Consider the following 20,971-nt stretch of genomic DNA (forward strand, 5'->3'; position numbering starts at 1 on the left):
CAGGATGCCCTTTATTTAAAAACATGGCAAAAATACCAGGCAGAAGGTTTGGTCTGAAAGAATAATAGTAGCAGTTATGCATAATACTGAAATAGATGAAAAAATCGGAAAGGCTGAAAAAGAATTTCAGTCTGAACAGAAAGACGCTGAGAAAGCAAGATGAGGCAAGGAAATTGCCTTTTGCGACTTTACCTAACGGTTTTCTGACGAGTAGTTGCTCTCCAAATAGCTTCCCATATGAGCAAATCAATGACAATTTTACCTGATATTGCTCGTATCTTAGATAATTGGGCTATGCACAGCTCCATTTAAAAAGAATAGTTTGATAATGGAACAGGGTCAAACTGCACATGACTGCTTTCATGCCCAGCGGCTAGCTCGCTGCTGCAAATAAAAACTTGTAGTGGTGATCCTGCAGTCAAATAGTCTGTGCATTGGTCAGAATTGCAAATTAATACAATACACAGAAATACGAAACAAAAGATAAATGAATAATTAAAAAAGGGATCTATACTAATATCTGTAATTGATGTAGACAATAGAAAATAATGTACCATAGTGTTTATTCAACTAAACAGGAAGTGGTCCTATGAGAATTAAGTATAATACAGACCGAAAATAACATACTGAATGCAGTAAAGTTGCATTGAGAGTGTTGTTGCGCCACTGTCTACCTTTCCATTGGCTGAAGGCCATCACCACCAAACACACAATGTACTTAAGTTCAACAGACATGATTTGACTTCCCACACTAAACTTACATATTACAACATTTAAGTGAAGAAATTTTATAACCATTTGGTTACACACAGAACATTCATAATAAATATAAATAAAAGTTTGTGCATAAATAAATTAGCAAGCATTATTTCGACAATGCACTCACATTAAACGACAACAGATTGTCGCTAAATATTGTTTAAACACATATTTATGCCTGCTTGACAGAAGTGTCTTCTCACACTATTTTTTAATGTTGATGTCTGCTAACACTTGCGACTCATCATTTTTATATTACTATAGTTTTCTAATAGCAGTTGTAATCAACATTTAAATAAAGTTACTGGAAAAAAGTAAAGTATTCCTTAAATAACTACACAAGTATGACAATATACAAAGTATTCATACTTTATTCATTTTAAATATTTTTGCAGAGAATACAATGTTATAACAGACATTACCATATTGAAAATATATAAAAATATAATAAATCATTTGACAAATCGTTTGTTGAAATCGTATGAAAAATTTAAAAGTTGTTAATTCAGAGGTTCATTGTGAAAATATTTAGTCACTGTAGAATATTAACTTCTGTAATTTTAATTATATTGAAAAAAATGTTGTGTCACTAGAAGTGCCTCATTTTTCTGAGATCACAGATGTATTCAGGTTTGCTTTATTATGTGACTGTGATTTATTATAGAATTTATAAGAGTTGTAACTAATCCATCTTTCAGATTGTCTCAAATTCCACAATTGCTGGTGTAGTAGACAGTCTGCTAAGTGAGCGACCACTGTCCAGCTACCCCTTCTGGGATTTTCTCCATTTATGACCACATTGCTTATCTTCATATCTGGCTGGCCTGTACCAATTGCTTAGCTGGAATGGCTGAAGCATGCCTTTGCTCCTGTTTAGCTACATAAGCAAATTCACCTCACCTCATACGAGCTCTAGGAGGTCTATTAACTTGCCTATGTTCCTGTAACGTTACACGTTAAAGGAAACTATGTATGTAATCAAATATTTCCAATAAACCAGGAAGCTTATCTGATAAATTATTCGATACTGGCCAGTATGTTAAATTATGACTTAATACTGATTAAGGTTAGAAAATTTGTTTATCAATATGCTGCTGCCCTTCACCAAGCCAATCACAGTTTCAGCTATCCAAACAACTGGAAAGATTATGAAGCAACAAGTTTTGATTGAATCTGTGATTTCATGCTACAGAGCAAGAAATTATCTCTGTGAATTCCACAAGCTATGAGCTTAAGAAGAGCAACCAGTTTTAATAGAACAACATTGAAGGAGTTCTAGGATAATTTAAGAAAAGTTTTCAGCAAACACTCCTTTGGTACTGAAAGCATTTATAATTTAGGTGAGACTGGAGTGAGGACAGTCCAGTGTCCAGGGAAGATAAGTAACAGCAAGGGAGAGAAACATGTTTCAAAGGTTCTGTCAGCAAAAAGAGTGACATTAGCGACACTTCGTGCTATTGGTATAGTTTTGCCACCCTTATTTATGTTCCTAGTAAATCTGAAATCTGAGAAAATAGGGTTATGCCGTAGGGAGATACATGAAATAGACAACACATACAAGTGCCACGAGGGAATAATAAGAGTGAAAGACCAAGTAAATCGAAGAAAGACTAAAGTAACGATAAGTAGCAGAAACGAGGACAGTGAGAAATTTAACATCAGAATTGATGGTTATGAAGTAGATGAAGTTAAGTAATTCTGCTACCTAGGCAGCAAAGTAATGTATGATGGACAGAGCAAGGACGACATGAAAAGCAGACTAGTCCTGGCAAAAAAGGGCATTTCTGGCCAAGAGAAGTCTATTACTGTCAAACATCAGCCTTTATTTGAGGAAGAAGTTTATGGGAATGTATGTTTGGTGCACAGCATTGTATGGTAGTGGACTGTAGCAAAACTCGAACAGAAGAGATTTGAAGCATTTGAGATGTGTTGCTACAGACAAAAGTTGAAAATTGGGTGTACTGATAAGGTGGATAATGAAAAGGTTCTGTCCTAATTGGAGAGTAAAGGAATATATGGAAAACATTGACAAGAAGAAGGGACAGGATCATTGGAAATCTGTTTAGACATCAGGGAATAACTTCAGTGGCACTAAAGACAGCCATAGAGAGTAAAAACTGTAGAGGAAGACAGAGATTGGAATACATCTATGAAATAATTGAAGACATAGGTTACAAGTGCTACTCTGAGCTGGAGAAGTTGGCAAAGGAGAGGATTTCATGATGGAATTCATGGTGACTTACAAACAAGAAAAATCATTAGTGGCTTAATGAAATTTGATGCTCCTTCAGAATCAGAGTTCTGTCGTCATGAAAGTGGGTGGATAACATGATAATTTTGAGAAATGCTTGAGTCATTTCACTAAATTCTCTAAAACATCCATTTATCTATTGACATTAATTATACTTGAAAATTATGATTCACACATCACTGCAAAAGGTCTAATGATTGCCAAGGATAGTGGAATAACACTACTGGCTCTACCACCTCATAATATGCATAAACTGCATCCCGTAGACTGAGACTTATTCAGTCCTTTTAAGACCTTTTATTTAAAAAATTTGCTGGTAACTATATGCATACTCATCCTGGAGAGGCAATCTCTATGCACACAATTCCCTGCTGGGTTCGAACAGAGTTTCCTCATGAATTTAACCCAGTCAGTATCCATAAACTTCCTGCCTGTGCTGGTATTAGGCTATTTAATACCAATATTTTTAATGAGTACGATTTTTTATGGTCAGCTGCTACAGACATACCATATGTGGATGCAGACTCCCCTTTTATAGAGGAGGTGGCAGCTTTTAAGAAGGTTAATGCAAATGCACCCACTTTATGATGAATCACATAATTATTTTTTCATACTCTCTTCAGCTGATTAATTCCAGTATCTTCACCTGTTTGTTTCTGTAAGTGGTAGTGGGCGGATGTATGTATACCAGCATTGTTTAAATATGTGTATTCCAACTGTATATTAAAAAGTGTTGTAAATGTTACTAGGAAGGCCAAGTCCGTTCATCATTTCACCTGCTCTGAGAATCCTGCATCAGGATGTGCGAAGCAGACAAGTGAAATTTGCGTGAGCAGGGGGGGGGATTCCTGTCTTGGCATTGTCACAGTGGAACTAATGTTAAGCAGTACATAATTCAAAATCTGAATATTGATCTGAAATATATTGACACTGAAGGACTGTTGATATTAGTACCAGTTAAAGTTCACCTAGGATGTGTGTTCAGATTTATAAATTACCTTCCAATTTCTTTCAGTTATTCTTTCCAATCATTTTTTTAAATTATTCAAGCAGCAATTATTAGTCAGTTTCCATTATTTAGTTCCCCACTCATATGCCACTATTCAACTTCTGCAGAGGGCCATCCCACAGCAGCCACTTCTATAGAGAACGATAAATTATCCACTTCAATGGAGGGTAATGTAGTTGTGTTAACATCTTTGGAGGACCGCACAATAGCTCCTGCATCTGAAATATTTGTTGAAACTCGTGGTAAACGTAGCCAGAGTGCTGCAGAAGTCTCTTTTCATACTACTGAGAAAATATTCTACATCTCTCCACAGGCAATCAGACCATTTCCTAAAACAGGTCCAAGAAAGAGCTCTAAAGGTGGTTGAAAAAAGATGGGTCGGTAAAATTGTGGCTGGCGTGTCCATCAGAAGAGCTGTTGAAGAGGAGCAAGATGAAGGACGAAGTAAAATAATAAAGAAAAGTGTTACAAAAACAATGAAAAGATCTCTCCTAACATCTGAAGACGAGGAAGAGTTTCTCGACTTCAGTGATCTGCCACATCAACAGATCATCAGACTTGGGGACCATGTTCTTGTGAATTTTAATGTGAGAAAAAGTGAGGGATGCTTTTATGTTGGGAAAACATTGAAATTTATAAACAGTGATAAAATCAAAGTCAAGTTTTTGAGAAGAGTCAAATTATTTTTAATTTTCGAAATAGTGGTGACACTAGTATAGTTATTTTAAGAGGTGCTGGAAAATTACTCATCCCAGTTACAACTGGGGAAGAACAATGTCTAACCTCTAAATTAATGTTTTCTGAAAACAAATGAAAGGCGTTAGAATTATGCACATGTGTATTTTCTACTCAGTTGTTTTGCTTGATATGATTAATACATTGTGTTCCAATTTTTCTTTGTTTATTTACATTTACATAGTTTATCTTCCCATTTCTGCATCATTAGATCAAACCTCTCTTACCATGGGTGGAATTTCGAACTATTTGGGGAGCTTTGACCCATATGCAACAAATTGAAAAAAAAAACTGATCTTAAGTTAATGGGGAACATTTTTACAAACCAAGTCAGTACTGTACATATTCTGGAATTAAAATCCAGTATTAGACAAAAAATCATCTATAAAACTAATAGACTTAGAACATGTATATTAAAAAGTGGGCCAAACCTCGCTAGGTTCCCCTGTGTATGGAGCACCAATTCACTAGTGAAATTTTTGAAGCATTCCGCTTACTTGGAAACCAATACATCCACGAAACCCGATTTCTCTTGCTTTTTTAAAAATTTTATTGCTTATGTAATGTAAAAGTAATAGAGCTGCACTGACTTCCACTAGCTAGTGTTCGTCCATTTTGTGGCAATAGTGTGGCCACATATGCCGGCTGGTGTGGCCGTGCGGTTCTAGGCGCTTCAGTTTGGAACCGCGTGACCGCTACAGTCGCAGGTTCGAATCCTGCCTCGGGCATGGATGTGTGTGATGTCCTTAGGTTAGTTAGGTTTAAGTAGTTCTAAGTTCTAGGGGACTGATGACCACAAATGTTAAGTCCCATAGTGCTCAGAGCCATTTGAACCATTTTGTGGCCACATGTAAATACTTGTATTGAAAAAGGAAGGAAGGAACTTTGGGTTTAACACCCTGTCGACATCAAGGTCATTAGAGACAGAGAACAAGCTCAGATCATGCCAAGGAAATCCTCTGTTTCCCTCAAAGGTCTCATTCCGGCATTTGCGTGGGCGACTTAGGGAAATCACAGAAAAGGTAAATCTGGATGGTCGGACACGGGTTTGAACCGTCGTCCTGACGAATGCGAGTCCAATGTGTTAACCACAGCAAACAGTTAGCCATCAATGTTGTAGTACATTTGCCTGCAATTAATGTGGCCGCAATGTTGCTGGACAAAATCGTTGGGATATATTGCCAACAACATGCAGTTTTTATGGCCCATGTAAACATACCTAAGGTAAGGAACACACCCTCGGAGTTCACGACGTATTCGAAAAACAATGACTAGATATTTGTGACAAGGAAGAATATAGATATCACTGATGGTTCCAGAATTTGTTACAAACTCAAAGAAGGCAAGAAAATATCAGCATACAATAGGAGGCACCATTCAAAGAGATGTTCTGTGACAATTTGTAGTAAAGTCGCTTACAAATTCTGACAAAAGCTGCTAATATGGAGTTCTCCCTTAAATGCGAGGAATTACGAAAAACGGATGCAAACAAAGTGCAGAACGAAAAAGATACTAACTACCCATTTAAATGGAACAGTTCGCACACGGATTAGTTGGCTGGAACAAATTTACAAAGATAATGACGTTATGCAGTCAGATTCTGTTTCAAATGAAGAAAATGGAACCATTTACTCAACACAACATTACAAATGCGAGAAAGAAAACCAAGCAGATTACAAGCAATATTTCCAAAAAGCAAATCAAAGAGTGTAACATTCTCACATAAAGTCGTAAAGGAGACTGCAATGTTACGTAACCAACTAGTGATAGACAGCTAGTGAATGAGTCGCTAAAAATGAACCCCTCACTCTTATGCAGTGTCAAATAACCACCCGATTTCAATGAGCTGCATGTCAAACACTTCACACTTCTCATGCTTCATAACATTCACAACTCATTCAGCTGTGGATTGCTCGCTCACTCACGCTCTTTCTCTCTCTCTCTCTCTCTCTCTCTCTCTCTCTTAATTGACACTGCATCATTCATTCCCCCTTCACTTCAGAGTCTCATCTTATCTACAGCTGTGGTCTTACACCATTTAAGATATAAAGGAAGATACTGAAACTGTGGGCATAACTAGCATGCAAGTAGGCTGCTTATCTTATGACTCTAGAAGTGACTAATGCGCAGAATCCACGACCAAAAGAGAATACTCCTTGTAGAGATGTTTCTCTCAAATGTATTACTTAAATAATTACCCTGAACGACACTTTGAGGATTAGTTTAATTGAATCGAAAATATACTTACATTAATAAAAAGAAACGGACTTGGTGCAGACTGCACCAATGACAATTAAAGATTAGTCATCGTTAAGTCAACATTTAACCTTGATCAATCCAAAATTCAACTGTACAAATCTCTGTTTAAATTCAGATGAATGAGCTAATAGTGATTAAAGTTGTCTGAGGTCAGAGACTCATTTATCATGTATTGATAACGATTAAAATGAAGTAAGCGAAATTTTAGATGGCACTAAAGCTGAAGAAATGTTATATCTTGAATTCTTGGCGATCTAAAATATCACTGCAACCCCATTGGCGTAGATGTGGAAAAGGAAAGCCTTTCAAAGAAACTGGGATAGGAAATCTAAAGAGAGATTACATCTTTCAAAAGAAGCAGTGTGGCAGTCAATAGGTCAAATCAACAACAGGCTGCAATATCCTTTATCAGAATAATTTAGTGTCGTCCATGAACAGACTTCTGACGACAACTGCTGCATCTGAGGGAACTTGTACGTAAATAATTGTTAAAAAAATCGATTTTTAATTTTTGTCTTATAAATTCTCTGTAGTTTTCTGAACAGCAAAAAGTTTATTTCCAGGCAAATGGACCACAGAAAGTACTAAAATAAGAGGAATTTAAAAGTGCGCTGCATGCATAACAGCATCCGTATGGCACTAAGTCAGCTCTGTTAAAAATAAAGTTTTGCTCTAATTTGTTTCGTTTTCATTGTAGAATATGTTGGATATGTCCAGAAAAGATTAGGTACAAGATTGAGGAACTTAAAGAGGAATTTTATGGGAAAGAAATTAACTGATGGTAAGTGAATTGTGGATATTGTTGGCTTACAGACGAAGAAACAGACAGGTTGCAGTATTATTATGAACAAGCCATAAGACAAAATAAAAATTACTGTGAGGGAGTGAAAAAGACCTCTGGGCTTCCTGCTTTCATAAATAATCTACAGATGACAGCCCATGTCATGCACTCTGCCTACCTAGCAGTGATTCATGGCGTGGCTACCAGAGGGCTGTTTCTCAAGGTGAGACCTACAACCATGAACATTCTCAGCCATCTGCTGTAATGAAAGTTATAAAACCTATATATAGGGATCTTAGTGACAAGATTATTAGAGAATTGTTGATGTGGTAGGACTCCAAATCCAAATGAAAGTTTCAACAACTATATATGGGAATGGATACCAAAAACTGTTCTAGTAGAACTAAACACTTTGAAAATACTTGTACTAAATGCTGTTCTGTGTTTCGATGACGGTGCAGTTATTCGTGACAGTGTGTGTGTAGGTACATGATGAAAGACCCCCAGGATACTGTAAAGTTAAAATTTATTTAAAACAAAAAACGAAACACTCATCAACCATAAGCATTGGCAAAGACTGCAATTAAGAATGTGTAGTAAGATGTAGACAAATGAAAAAACTGTAATTCATTTTTTTGTGTATGATTTTGTTTCTCACTCTCTTGTAGGTAGAAGTTCTGTTAAGAAATGGCGTTTGGAGGATGACAGGCTATGAGTGTTTTGTATCATAGATGTTTCGAAACGAGAAAAAATTTAATACCAGTATTAAGTATATTTTATTCAAGTGAAGTGAAACTAAGTAAGTAGGATTTTCTTAATTATGACATGCACTGGTCTGCTTGGATTCCACTGCCTGCATCTACAATTGAAATGTAGGAGAAGAAGTCCGATAGCCTAAAAATTAGTACAAGTGCAGAACATTTGAAATAACACAATTGTATTATCACTTTTAATTGTTATATGAGTGTATATATATATTTTACAACACAGTTGTCGACCCGTGTGCCAGAACTTCAGGGCTCCTGTTGTGCATAGCGTTTGTTAATTGCTGTTTATAGTAAGAAACTTCTATGACATTGTTATGAATCATAAAAACTAACTGTCTGTATTTTCTGTCTGCCTGAATCACAACAGGGAGCAAGTAAAGCACAAAGGCAAACACTGAAGAGAAATTTTGGAAAGTAATAAGAATTGGACCCAGGTCACGTAAAATTTTCCATAGTAAGCTGTTTTGTATGGCACAGCAAAGGTAGGACAGCTATGCAAGTTCCTTGCATGGTTACGCTTGGTAGCGCCTCTTTTAATGCATCACACAAACCTTTACCTCTTTATTCCCTTCCTTGAATTTTATTTGAGAAAAATTTACAGGACTTTTTCGGTGTGATACACATTGTCAGTAAAACATGAAGAATTGCAATACAATAGTTTGCAAATCACAATAGACGTAAAATAGGCTTTGAAATTATGTACATTAAATTGTCAAGTCTAATAATTAGCATATGAAATGTTAGTAACTTTGTTAAAATTTTATTTTTTTGCATATTCATACAACATGGCCGAAAAATATATTACCATTGGTGATAGCAATAGCGAAAACGCAATCAGCCAAGATGGCGTAGAATTGTGCGATCGAACAATTGAAATTCAGGTGCCATGCATGCCTACTGCAGAAGGTTTAAGTACACCAGAGATGAGTGTCACAGGTATGACAAATGATAGCGACGTTCCACAGCAGAATAACCTTGATGACACAATGTTTACAACTGACTAGACAAGGTCAGCGTCTCCCAGAACGACATACCGCTCATGAATGCAGCATTGGAGAGTGATTCCTATATGAATTTTGACAACATGTTAGAACCACCACTTGGTCACAACACAAACATTAACTTCGAAACTATGGCTGACAGCAACCACAGTAGTACACCTAACACACTGCTATGGCGGTTGTTATCTAACATAAGCACGAAACTAGAGAGTATCAATACAAATTTCAGTGATATGAAACAAGATATGAGCACAGTAAAACAGCAACAAAACACTGCACACAACACCTAAATACAATGAAATAAGAACAAAAACAAGTATTCAAGGATTTGCAAGACATGGTCTCACAGAAGTTTGATGACCTAGCCAAAAATTTTCGCACTTAAATTGACGAAAAATTGAATGATGTGAGAAAACAAGTAAAGCATGAAGTGCTTTCTAAAGTTAACAGTAACATTTCGGAGCTAAAAGACAGAAGGTAGATTCTTTCAACGACTATCATGATGTAGTAGAGCAACAAATAAAGAAAATCACATAAACAAACACAAACATTGAAGCCACACACAATAAGTTGTGTTCGATAGTAAAAAAGGTAACCACTGTATTTAACAAACTAGATAAAGACTACAAAGGTGTACCTCTAGCTGTAGAAGAGCTTACTTTAAGAGTAGCAACATTAGAAGTTGACTCAGCATGTTCCAAGAAGGAGAGAGAGAGAAGATCAATGAAAATCTGAGAGATATCACTAGTCGAGCAGAAGCAGATATGTTAGATTAGGGTAGCACCATTACAGATTATGGAGTAACAGTCAATTTAAAAAAAAGTCTAGTTTTGGTAGGGAACAAGTCAAATTTTTAGGTCGTGTGTCAGAAGAAGGTATATTACCTGATCTTGAAAACCTTCATGCCATACGCAATTGTCCAGCTACAATGAATAAAAAAAACTTAAAGTTTTTTTAGGACTAGCATCTTTTTTTCGTAAGTTCGTACCACAGCAACTAGCAACTGATGAACAGTGATGCATTGCTTAATTTGTTACGAAAAAATAGGCTTTGGTTATGGGATGATAAGTGTCAAGAGGACTTTAATAACATTAAGCAGGCATTAGTCAATGCAAACATTCTTAACCATCCTGATATGTTCAAGGATTTTTATCTATGCACAGATGCATCATCTCAGGGGCTGGGGGCATGCATGTTCCAGATGCGAGGAGAAGAAGAAGGTAAGGAAGTACCCAATGTCATCAGTTTTGCTAGACGTACATTATCAGAAGCAGAAAGATCTTACTCTGTGTCAGAATTGGAAAGTTTTGCTGCAATATGGGCATTTAAAAAGTTTGGATATATTTGTGGTGCAAGAATACCAAAGTTTACTGTGACTATCACTCACAGTCATTTCTTGTAACAAGTAAACTACTGTACCATAGATTAGCTAGGTGGTGTCTATATTTACAAGAATTCCATTTCTGGATCATTTATATTAAACCAAGTCAGAATGGTACTGCAGATGCCTTGTCCAGGTTACCACAAGGTTTAGAGGAATTTGGTGAATTAACAGAGCAAGACGCAGAAGTCGGAATGTTATTCATGCAAGATACCACACAATAATCTGATTAAGATAAGTTTTGTAAGCAAATGAAAATTATACAACAGCAAGATCCCAGTTGGAGGAAAGTCATGCAAAACCTTAAGCAGGACTAAGGTGGAAAGGTAAGTAAATGGTATCAGGAGTACAAGGGCGTTTTGTTTCATAGGAAACATGAAAAATCTGATCAATGGTGTGTGTGTGTGTGTGTGTGTCTGTGTGTGTGTGTGTGTGTGTGTGTGTGTGTGTGGTGATGGTTAGTGTTTAACGTCCCGTCGACAACGAGGTCATTAGAGACGGAGCGCAAGCTCGGGTTAGGGAAGGATTGGGAAGGAAATCGGCCGTGCCCCTTCAAAGGAACCATCCTGGCATTTGCCTGAAACCATTTAGGGAAATCACGGAAAACCTAAATCAGGATGGCAGGAGACGGGATTGAACCGTCGTCCTGCCGAATGCGAGTCCAGTGTGCTAACCACTGCGCCACCTCGCTCGGTGTGTGTGTGTGTGTTTCTGAAGATTATGTGGACGAATTTATAAGGCACACACATGAAGTATGGGGACATTATGGAGTAGGCAAATGTACTGAAAAAATTGCAACACTTTGTTATTTTCTAATTTTGAGAAGGCGAGTCCTATAGATATTAAGAAAGTGTGCAATACATCAAAAATCAAAACATTCCAATGTGTCAAAATATACTGAGCTACACCCAATAGTATCCCTGGAGATAGCTAGTCCATATCCAAGAAGTAAAGGAGGAATAAGATACATAGTAGCACTATACAATATTTTCTCAAAACATATCAAAATGTATGCCATTAAAAATGCAACAGCCACAAATATCAGAATAAGAATTGAAGGAGACTCTTTGAGAAGAGTAGGTAAACCAAAAGCACATATTAGGAAGCTTTTTTCACCCAGAAGGAATAACCGGTTCATTAGGACATACCCCCCCCCCCCACAAACACACCCGATGGGTAGAATAATGCAACTCCTTTCATACATATTGTCAATAACCTTCCACATTCTTCAACAGGTTTCGCACCTAACGAATTAATGTTCCAGACAAAACAAATGAATGAGTGGGAGTCAGCCATATCAAAGGTACCCACTACAGAAATGACACTACAAGACAAAATCAAACAAGCCATCATTACATTAGAAAACTGGGCAGAGTATAGAAAGAAAATTTATGATAAGAAACTGATATGGGTTACACAGTTTTTTGAAGGGCAACGATTTCTCTTACGAATGCACCCTAAATTGACAAAATTAGGCCAACTGAATAATAAGAGGCAATTACTCTATTCAGGACCATACGTAATTTCCAAAATACCATACCCTGGGACATACAGATTAGTCTATGGGAAAACAGGGAGAGACAAGGGTCTCCATCCTTACAAAGATGTAAAAGCTTTTATTGAATGAGGAAGCTAGGTAGCATTTTTTCTTTCTATCACAACATAAGTGTACATAGTATGCATAACTCTAAGTGTAATTTTTGTTCTGGAGTTTATTTTAAGATAAAGTAATGTGTATAGGCATAAGTAGTTCTTTTGATTTGTACACGTAGACATAAAATTAATAGGGATGAGAAATAATACACCAATTAGTGCAAAGTGAAGGCATAAACAAAATTAGCTTATGGCTCAGCTGTCCATGCTCAACAATATGTACTGAGGTCAGTAGTAGGAGAGGAGGTATTGACCTGTGTGCATGCACAACAGTCTAGCAGAAGGCGCAACAAAATAGGAATGCAATATGAACAAGTACTTAAATACATAGTAACCGGAAATACTACACAAGTACATCTACTGCCTAAGAACTAAGGAATCTATTGATATATGTACACAGAGATTTAATTAAACATCAAGGTATATAGAACATATTTACAAGCAAAAGGAAACATTATGAAAAATTATACGAGATGTGTAAGCTAAGGACAAACGATAAATACTGTAAGAAATGTCAAATAATATTCTTTGCAGACTAAATGATCTTAATGGGTAACAGAATAAATGAATGTATATTAATTTAACCATATTTGAAAATATCTGTGGACGTATGCAATGACCACGTGTATCAGTGACCACCAAGCTACAGAATGCAATTAGTTTTAAGTTTTTTTCTTTCAGCGAGCAGTACATCATCACAGGGCAGAAGAAGCGAATTATGTCGAGAGTAGGAGGTACCAAATGAAGAAACGGGCTGCACCTCGAGTAAACAATTTAATTATACAAAGCTCATAAGGCAAATGAAATATACATCGTTGCAGTGTATCTCGGTGACAATTATCAGTACATAGTCGCTGCAGAGTACACAAACATTTAAGTATGAGATTGGGCATAAACCAATTAATTTTTATTCTGTCACATGAAAGCTTGAATAATGACATTTCCAGGTACCAGTATTTGAGAAAGATAAGTCTACAATGGTTAAAACGTCATATTTCACACTAAGCTACACATGGATTAAAGTAAATAGCACTAGCACATGAAGAAACAACATGATACTACATAAATGATTAATCAGTACACATTATTTCCAAGAAACAAAAGTTCCTTGAAAACTAGTCCATGACTGTACGAGTAACATTTCCTCATAAACCCTTGAACCAGTAGAGGAGTATTTCCTTTCTTCTCTCCGAAACAAAGGAGGCAGTGCCAAGCATAGTTAGGCCAGTAATGTGCAATGTTATAGTCCTCTTTCCAATGTTTTTGTCCCTTCTCCAGCTAAGGAAGAAATGAGCTCCCATAAGTTATAAAAGCGTATCTATAGTGTTGTGTCGGTTTCTGGGCCGACACCGTGAAGTTGAGATGGCTGAAAAGGCAAGCTAGACTAACGCAGACGGGCGTGAAGTACTGGAACAGGATACGTAATTAATGTTAGGAAGAAAAGTACGGAGCAGGTTTAATACTTAACTTTACTCATTGAGGTACATCGATCTTGACGATACACAGGAGACTTTAAGTACAATCACTGTATGGCTAATGGCGCCTTGCTAGTTCGTAGCCATTAACTTAGCTGATGGCTATTCTGTCTCTCGGCTAATGAGAGAGAAAGGCTTCGTACATCTGGTCGGTAGCTAGGTTCTCGTACAACTGGGGCGAGTGCTCTCTCGTATCACGAGACCTGCCTTGGTGGTGGCGCTAGGTCTGCGATTACACAGTGGCGACACGCGGGTCCGACATGTACTAAATGGACCGCGGCCGATTTAAGCTACCACCTAGCAAGTGTGGTGTCTGGCGGTGACACCACATTCCTCCCCCGCAAATCGGCGAACGGTCGTGTGATAAGGCTTCCGCCCGCCGTGGGGAGGACCACATGTTGACGTATGCGATGAGGTGGGGAGCCTAACAACAGGCGAGGCTGTGCCACCCGCACCCGGCCATTCGGTCCGAGGGGAGCTAGGAAACGCCTGAAAAACTAGTCCAGGGTGCACGTCAACATGCGGTGTATGCGCCCGTAAAGAGACAGGAGGGACCGAAGGATCAACCTCCATTGCGTCGGGGTAGCCGACGCGCGATGACGTCATGTGGTCCGGAGCGGGCGGGAGTTCCATGGCGGAGGACAGCTGGTCACGGGAAGCGATCGGCGGCGCGTGACCCTGGGAGGCGCTTGGCGGCTGCAACGAAGCGTCGAATGCGGGCGGCGCCGGCGGGAGAACAAGCGGCGGCGGCGGCGGCTGCTGCTGCTGCGGCGGCGACGGCGCGTCGCCATGGGGCAAAATGGAAGGCATCGTCGGTAACACCTGGGGATGAGGCGAGCCAGTAGATGGGTCCCCAGGGCGCTGACCGGACGGCACCGTCGCTGAAAGCAGACGGGGAGCGGCAGAACCCGAGCGACGACAGAGGCGCAGCTGATTGAGATGCCGACGCACCTCACCAGAGGCCCCCAAAACCAAATACATCGCGCGGCCGAGGCAGCGAAGAATGCGCCCTGCGAGCCAACGCCGTGAACCTCGATAGTTGCGATAAAATACAACGTCGCCTGGAGCAAAAGCAGGAGTCTGCCGCTGCAAAGGAACCTGATGCGGCGGATACAGCAAAGACATCAAGGTGCGATGAGGACGACCGTGGAGCAACTCAGCCGGCGAGCGACCATCTCGGGGCTGAGAGCGATACGAAGACAAAAAGAGCAACAATGCGTCCTCCCGAGAATGCGACTCTTTCAATTTCAACATCTGTGACTTGAAAGTCCGGACCAATCGTTCAGCGGCACCGTTGGACTGAGGCGAAAACGGCGCGGATGTCAGATGTTGAATACCATTGGCCTGGCAGAATGACTGAAATTCTGCGGACATGAATTGTGGGCCATTGTCGGAAACAATAGTCTGCGGAAGACCTTCAATGCAAAAGATAGCAGACAACGCTTGAATGGTGGCGGAGGACGTCGTGGAAGACATCCGGACAACAAAAGGAAAATTACTGAAGGCGTCGACCAGAACCAACCATCGAGCATTCCAGAATGGACCAGCAAAATCAATGTGCAAGCGTTGCCAAGGGGAAGTGGCTTTTGGCCACGCAAAGACTTTCCGCGGCGGTGCGGACTGTTGTTCGGCACACGCCGGGCACGAAGAACACATATTCGTAATCGCAGCATCGATTCCGAACCAAGTACAGTGCTGACGAGCAAGTTGTTTCGTTCGCACTATACCCCAATGTCCTTGGTGAAGAAGCCGTAAAACAGAGGACTGTAACGAACGTGGGACCACGACTCTGGACTGATCATTATCAGAACGCAACAACAAAACACCACGTCGAACAAAAAGTCTCTCCTTGTGAGCAAAAAATCGGCGAACCAACGGATCCTCGATCCGAGACTTTGACAAAGGCCATTGCGTAGCAACAAAACGTAAAACAGTAGCAAGGACAGGGTCAGCAGCTGTGGCAGTAGCGACACGACGAAAATCAATCGGAAACGATTCGACCACTTCATCGGTTTCCGAATCAATGAACATGCAAGCAAGTTCGGAAGAATCGAATGCTTTATCCTCAGCAACAGGCAAACGGGACAACGCATCGGCGTTTCCGTGCTTAGCAGTGGACCGATACAAGATATCGTAGCGGTACTGCGAGAGGAAAATAGACCAGCGAATGAATTTCTGCGCTGTACGTGGAGGTACAGACTTGGTCGGATGAAAAAGCGATGTCAAAGGTTTGTGGTCTGTGATGATGGTAAAGTGACGACCATACAAGAAATCATGGAACTTAGTAACACCAAACACGAGAGCCAAAGCTTCTTTCTCTATCTGTGAATAATTTCTTTGCGCAGACGAGAGCAATTTGGACGCAAAGGCAATAGGGCGATCATGGGAGCCAACTTTGTGCGCAAGCACAGCACCGATCCCGAAATCCGATGCATCTACCATCAACAAAAGGGGTTTCTGGGGATCGAATGGCGTAAGGCAAGTATTAGAAAGCAACGCCGATTTCAACTGGCGAAAGGCGCGTTCACATTCCGTCGTCCAGACGAACGGAACACCTTTACGGCGTAAGCGATGAAGCGGAGCTGAAATGGAAGAGGCATTGCGCACAAATTTATTGTAATAATTAATTTTACCTAACACACTCTGTAGCTGTTTCACATTTTGAGGGGAAGGCAATTCTTGTATGGCACGGAGGTGCTCCGGACTCGGATGTATGCCTTGGGCATTAATGACATGTCCCAGGTATGGTAAGTCACGAGCAAAAAACACACATTTGTCCTTCCTCAAGCGAAGACCATTTTGCCGCAAGACCTGAAATAATGTTCGTAAGTTCGCAAGATGATCTGCTTCTGTCTGTCCGGAGATCACTATATCGTCCAGATAGTTTGCTGCAGTAGGGACCGACGCACAAATAGTTTGTAAATATTGCTGAAACAAGGCAGGGGCGGATGCACACCCGAATGGCAGTCTTTTGAAGCGGTACAATCCAAGATGCGTGTTAACCACCAATACGTGCTGGGATTCGTCGTCCACCGGTATTTGCAAGTACGCATCGGCTAGGCCCAACTTTGAAAAATATTTTCCCGGGCACAGTTTAGCAAAAAGATCTTCCGGGCGGGGCAAAGGAAAAGTAGCAGTCACTAGCTGTGGATTCACTGTGGCCTTGAAATCCACGCAAAGTCTCAATTTTCCGGAAGGTTTTGGCAAAATTACTAAGGGTGAGGCCCAGAGAGAAGCTTGCACACGTTCAATTACACCCTGTGATTCGAGATCGTGTAACGTTCTTGCGACCTCATCACGCAATGCGTGGGGAACATTGCGCGCCCTGAAAAATTTCGGTTGCGCGTTTACCTTCAGTTCTAAATGTGCTTCATAGTTTTTAGCGCAACCTAAGCCCGGTGCAAAAATGTCTGCAAATTCGTCACACAGCCGAGAAACACTGTCTGTAGGCACAGTCTGATTCACTGATAGGACCTGATTTACAATAGACATGTTAAACAACTGAAATAAATCGAGACCAAACAAGTTCACTGCAGAAGAAGAACGAAGAACGTAAAATGACACAAGTTTTGTTTGTCCCTTGTATGTCGCAAGAAGGCTGCACTGTCCTAACACAGGAATTGTCTGTCTGGAATATGTAGTTAGCGTAACATTTGCGGAACGCAACGGAGGTTTGCCCAGTTGTTTGTACGTGTCATGATTGAGCAATGAAACTGCAGCTCCGGTATCGAGCTGGAATAGTATCACTTTGCCTTCAAAGTCTAAGTCCACAAAAAGTTTATTGTTCTGCTGACGACAAGAGCGACTATTTTGTGCAATTGGAACAGACACTGGTACAGAATCACTTGCTAATTGACGTGATTTCCGGCGACGTCGACGCACAGTTTTTGTGGGACGAACACAGTTACTGGTAGAGAAAGTGTCACTGGACGAAGTGGAATTAACGACATGAATGTCCATAGGCGAAGGTCCACGAGCCTGAGTGTCCTTGGTTCGATTCCGGCGCGAAGCAAAGGGCCTGGAATGATTGTGATTGTCTGATCTGAGCTTTTTCTGGCAAACACTTTGAACATGTCCTTTCTTATTGCAGAAAAAGCAAATAGCTTGGCGTGACGGGCAATGTTCACGCGAATGTCTAGTAGCACACCGCGGGCACGATTTCACTACATTTGGCGCAGTGGTTAGCACACTGGACTCGCATTCGGGAGGACGACGGTTCAATCCCGTCTCCAGCCATCCTGATTTAGGTTTTCCGTGATTTCCCTAAATCGTTTCAGGCAAATGCCGGGATGGTTCCTTTGAAAGGGCACGGCCGATTTCCTTCCCAATCCTTCCCTAACCCGAGCTTGCGCTCCGTCTCTAATGACCTCGTTGTCGACGGGACGTTAAACACTAACCACCACCACCTTCACTACATTTGTGGGCTGGCGCGGCACACGTGGCTTAGCGCGCGGCGGCAGCTGTGCGGACGTGCGCGAGGCCCGGTTACCGGGCCGCGCAGCGCGTCCAGCGGGCCGGTTAATGTTACACACGGCTGGCGAAGTTTCAAAAGATTCCTGAGCACAGTCAAGTGTGTCCTGTCTATCCAATATGTCTATCACTTGTTGAAGGGAGGGATTAACTAGTTTCAAAATTTGCTCCCGTATGCGAACATCAGAAACGTTCTGTGCAATTGCATCACGCACCATTGTATCTGAATAAGAAAGACCACAGTCACATTCAAAGGCACAGTCCCTAGTAAGTCCTTGCAATGTTGCTACCCACTCCCTATTAGTTTGACCGGCCGTACATTTTGTACGAAAGAACGTATACCGTTTTGCAACCACATTAACTGTTTCTTTGAAATAGGCATCTAATGCAGACAAAATTTCCTCGTAGGACAGATTGCTACGTCGCGTCGGGGAAACAATTTCACTATCACACGGTATGTGGACACACCGACACAAGAAAGCAAAAACGGCTGCCACTCTTTACCTTGAATTCTGTAGGCTGCTAGATGAAAGTTGAACTGGCGAGACCACTCGTGCCAGGTCTCATCGGCTGCCACGTATGGTCGAAAGGGAGGTGCAACAGCGTTTAGTGGCAGCGGTAGCGAAGAAGCGGCGGCGGCCGCATCGGTTTGAATGGTACGTTGACCCTGGACGAGCTATCCAAGGGCATCCAGTAACGCCTGCGTCTGCTGATTCTGCAAGCGATAAAATTCGGACAGTACATCTGGAGAATGTGGCGAAGCCATGACACAATTAAATGTAAGCAATCAGAAAGAACTCTTTTCCCTCTTCGCCAATGTTGTGTCGGTAGCTGGGCCGACACCGTGAAGTTGAGATGGCTGAAAAGGCAAGCTAGACTAACGCAGACGGGCGTGAAGTACTGGAACAGGATACGTAATTAATGTTAGGAAGAAAAGTACGGAGCAGGTTTAATACTTAACTTTACTCATTGAGGTACATCGATCTTGACAATACACAGGAGACTTTAAGTACAATCACTGTATGGCTAATGGCGCCTTGCTAGTTCGTAGCCATTAACTTAGCTGATGGCTATTCTGTCTCTCGGCTAATGAGAGAGAAAGGCTTCGTGCATCTGGTCGGTAGCTAGGTTCTCGTACAACTGGGGCGAGTGCTCTCTCGTATCACGAGACCTGCCTTGGTGGTGGCGCTAGGTCTGCGATTACACAGTGGCGACACGCGGGTCCGACATGTACTAAATGGACCGCGGCCGATTTAAGCTACCACCTAGCAAGTGTGGTGTCTGGCGGTGACACCACATATAGAATAAAGTATAAATGTATCATATGCTTGTATTGTATCATGATAATGTGTATATAATTAATTTGTATATGTGATGTGAACAAAGATAAGTTGAAGCTAACAAACAAACTAACAGAACTCATTTAATGAAAAATTTATGATGTTTTAAAACTTAAGAAATTTATGTTCATAATATAAGCAGTGGATGGAATGTCAGCCATAGGTATAAGCTATCATGTTATGTATATTGTTGTAACTCAATACTTGTATGAATTTTCATTGGAAACTAGACTTCAAGCAATTTGTACAATGTTTTGGATGGCTATATGTGTCTTTCAATAAGTGGATGGTTAAGTGTGGCGACACTATCATGCATGTGCAACTAAATAATTTCTGAGTATCGTGGCTCACAACACTTGATACATTAATAGGTGAACTACAGTTGTTTGAGCCAGTACTTACCTCATCGACAGATGCTGTTCGGCGGGGTTCTCTTCACTGAAAATGTGAATACGACAGGAAATAATAGCGCCCGGGCCGTAAAAATGGATATCTTCTGCCACAGCGTCGGATTTTGAACAATAAGCACACACCCACTGCACCCAGAACGAAGATAAACACCACTGCAATTCTTCAATATATGATACTCAGATGAAAGTATGACAATCAATGTGCAATCAACACTAAGAAAACGAGTGTATGCACGTGCGACGGTAGCAGCTGACATGTTGACTGTTGGCGACTAGTTATTTGCCGCTAAATCTGTCAATGTGCAAATGCGAAATCTGGCAGCGAAACTGTGGCAAACTAAATATTATTGCCAGCATGCAAAATTCAAATATGTAATGGACTATCATATTATGTATATAATTTTTTAATTTCTTCTAGAACTCTAACATACATAGGATAAGCTGACATTCATTCTACTAAATAAAAGAGAAGCCAACAATTAAAGGGCATCGAGCCCTATCGGTAAATGTAAACATGTACAAGCAAAAAACACTGTATGTCTCCATACCATGTCAATACACAGTGTGGGGGCAATTGTGTAGGAACACGATGAAAGACCCCAGGATATTGTAAAGTTAAAATTTATTTAAAACAAAAAACGAAACACCGATCAACTGTAAGCATTGGTAAAGATGGTAAT

Source organism: Schistocerca serialis, chromosome 1 (assembly GCF_023864345.2).
Source record: "Schistocerca serialis cubense isolate TAMUIC-IGC-003099 chromosome 1, iqSchSeri2.2, whole genome shotgun sequence".
Taxonomy (NCBI): domain Eukaryota; kingdom Metazoa; phylum Arthropoda; class Insecta; order Orthoptera; family Acrididae; genus Schistocerca; species Schistocerca serialis.